This window comes from Chrysochloris asiatica, unplaced genomic scaffold (assembly GCF_000296735.1).
Source record: "Chrysochloris asiatica unplaced genomic scaffold, ChrAsi1.0 scaffold00152, whole genome shotgun sequence".
Classification (NCBI taxonomy): domain Eukaryota; kingdom Metazoa; phylum Chordata; class Mammalia; order Afrosoricida; family Chrysochloridae; genus Chrysochloris; species Chrysochloris asiatica.
The window spans coordinates 7495026-7498592 of NW_006408670.1; positions in this window are offsets into that span (position 1 = coordinate 7495026).

Below are 3567 nucleotides of genomic sequence, written 5' to 3' on the forward strand. Positions count from 1 at the left end.
ATGGTGCACTACTCTGCAATGTAGCTAGCTCTCTGTATATAGACAAGTTGGACTTATCTGCCTTGTACCTAGAACTCTGTATATGGAAATGTTTCACTACCCTGCCATGTATCTAGCTCTCTGTATATGGACATTTTGGACTCGTCTGCCATGTAGGTAGCTCTCTGTATATGGATATGTTGGACTGATCTGTCATGTAGGTACCTCTCTGTATGTGAACATATTGGACTTGTTTGCCATGTAGCTAGCAGTATATGAACACATTGGACACATCTGCCATGTAGCTTCAACTCTGTATATGGAAATTTTGCACTATGATGCCATTTAGCTAGGTCTCTGTATATAGACAAGTTGGACTCTTCTGCCTTGTACCTAGAACTCTGTATATGGAAATGTTGCACTACTCTGCCATGTAGCTAGCTCTCCATATAGCGATAGTTTCGACTTGTCTTCCATGTAGCTAGCTCTCTGTACATGGATATGTTGGACTGATCTGACAAGTAGGCAGCTCTCTGTATATGAACATATAGGACTTGTCTGCCCTGTAGCTAGCTCTCAATATATGGACACCTTGTACACATCTGCCATGTAGCTAGAACTGTGTATATGGAAGTGTTGCAGTACTCTGCCATGTAGTTAGCTTTCTGTATATAGACAAGTTGGACTAATCTGCCTTGTACCAAGAACTCTGTATATGGAAATTCTGCACTACCCAGCCTTGTAGCAAGCTCCCTGTATTTGGACATTTTGGACTTGTCTTTCATGTAACTAGCTCTCTGTACATGGATATATTGGACTGATCTGTCAAGTAGGTAGCCCTCTGTATATTAACATACTGGACTTGTCTACCATATAGCTAGCACTCAGTATATGGACACGTTGAACACATGTGCCATGTGGCTAGAACTCTGTATATGGAAATGTTGCACTGTACTGTCATGTAGCTAGTTCTCTGTATATAGACAAATTGGACTCATCTGCCAAGTAACTTGAACTCTGTATATTGAAATGATGCAGTACTCTGCCATGTAGCTAGCTCTTTGTATTTGGACATTTTGGTCTCATCTGCCATGTAGCTAGCTCTCTGTACATGGATATGTTGGACTGATCTGCCAAGTAGGTAGCTCACTGTGTATGAACATATTGGACTTGCCTCCTATGTAGCTAGCTCTCAGTATATGGACATGTTGGACTCATCTGCCATGTAGCTAGTACACTGTATATGGACGTGTTGGACTACTCTGCCTTGTAACTAGTTCTCAGTATTTGGACACATTGGACACATCTGCCATGTACCTAGGCTCTGTATATGGAAATATTGCAATACCCTGATATGTAGCTAGCTCTCTGTATATGGATATTTTGGACTCGTCTGCCATGTAGTTAACTCTCTCTACATGGATATGTTGGACTGATCTGCCAAGTAGGTAGCTCTCTGTATATGAACATATTGGACTTGTCTGCCATGCAGGTGGCCCTCAGTATATGGACATGTTGGACTCATCTGCAATGTAGCTAGTACGTTGTATATGGACATGTTGCACTACTATGCCATGTTGCTAACTCTCTGTATATAGACAAGTTGCACTCATGTGACTTGTAGATAGAATTCTGTATATGGAAATGTTGCACTACCCTGCCATATAGCTTGCTCTCTGTATATGGACATTTTTGACTCGTCTGCCAAGTAGCTAGCTCTCTATACATGGATATGTTGGACTGATCTGCCAAGTAGGTAGTTCTCTGTATATGAACATATTGGACTTGTCTGCCAGATAGGTAGCTCTCAGTATATGTACATGTTGGACAATTCTGTCATTTGGCTTTAATTCTGTATATGGAAATGTTGCACTACTCTGGCATGTACCTAGCTCTCTTTATATAGATAAGTTGGACTCATGTGACTGGTAGCTAGAACTCTGTATATGGAAATGCTGCACTACCCTACCATATAGCTAGCTCTCTGTATATGTACATTATGGAATCGTCTGCCGTGTAGCTAGCTCGCTGTATATGGATATGTTGGACAATTCTGCCAAGTAGGTAACTCTCTATATATTAACATATTGGACTTGTCTGCCATGTAGCTAGCTCTCAGAATATGGACACTTTGATCTCATCTGCCATGTAGCTTGAACTCTTTATGGAAATGATGCATTACTCTACCATGTAGCTAGCTCTCTGCACATGTATATGTTGGACTGATCTGCCAATTAGGTAGCTATCTGTATGTGAACATACTGCACTTGTCTGCCATGTAGTTGGCTCTCAGTATATGGACATGTTGGACTCATCTGTCATGTAGCCAGTACACTGTACATGGACATGTTGGACTACTATGCCATGTAGCTAGCTCTCAGTATATGGACTCTTTGGACACATCTGCCATGTACCAAAACTCTGCCATGTAGATTACTTTCTGTATATGGACATTTGGAATTGTTTGTCGTGTATCTAGCTCTCTGTACATGGATATGTTGGACTAATCTGCCAAGTGGGTAGCTCTCTGAATATGAACATATTGGATTTGTCTGCCATGTAGCTAGCTCTTAGTATATTAACACGTTTGACACATCTGCCATGTAGCTAGATCTCTGTATATGGAAATTCTGCACTACTTTGCCACATAAATAGATCTCAGTATATGGACATGTTGGACACATTTGCCAGGTAGCTAGCTCTCTGTTTATAGACAAGTTGGAGTCATATGTCTTTAAGCTAGAACACTGTATTTGTAAATGTTGGACTACCCTGTCATGTAGCTAGTGCTCAGTATATGGACATTTTGGACTCGTCTGCAATGCAGCCATCTCTCTGTACATGGATATGTTGGACAGATCTACCAAGTATGTAGCTCTCTGTATATGAACACATATTGCACTTGTGTACCATGTAGATAATTCTATGTACATGAACACATCGGACACATCTACCATGTAGCTAGAACTCTGTAAATGGAAATGTTGCACTACTCTTAAATGTAGCTAGCTCTCTGTATATAGACAATTTGGACTCATCTGCCTTATAGCTAGAACACAGTATATGGAAATGTTGCACTACCCTGCATTATAGGAATCTCTCTGTATATGGCTATTTTGGACTGATATGCCATGTAGCTAGCTCTCAGGATATGGACATGTTGGACACATCTGCCTTGTAGCTAGAACTCTGTATATGGAAATGTTGCCGTATTCTGCCATGTAGCTACCTCTCTGTATATAGACAAGTTGGACTCATTTGTCTTGTAGCTAGTACTCTGTATATGGAAATGTTGGTCTATTCTTCCATGAAGCTAGCTCTCAGTATATGGACACGTTGGACTCATCTGCCATGTAGCTAGGACCCTGTATATGGATATGTTGGACTGCTCTGCCATGTAGGTAGCTCTCAGTATATGGACATGTTGGACACATCTGCCATGTATTTTGAACTCTGTATATTGAAATTTTGTACTAACCTGCCATATAGCTAGCTGGCTCTGGTAGCGTAGTGGTTACGAATCGGGCTGCGAACCTTAATGTCAGCGGTTCGAAACTACCAGCTGCTCCGTGGGAGAAAGATGAGGCT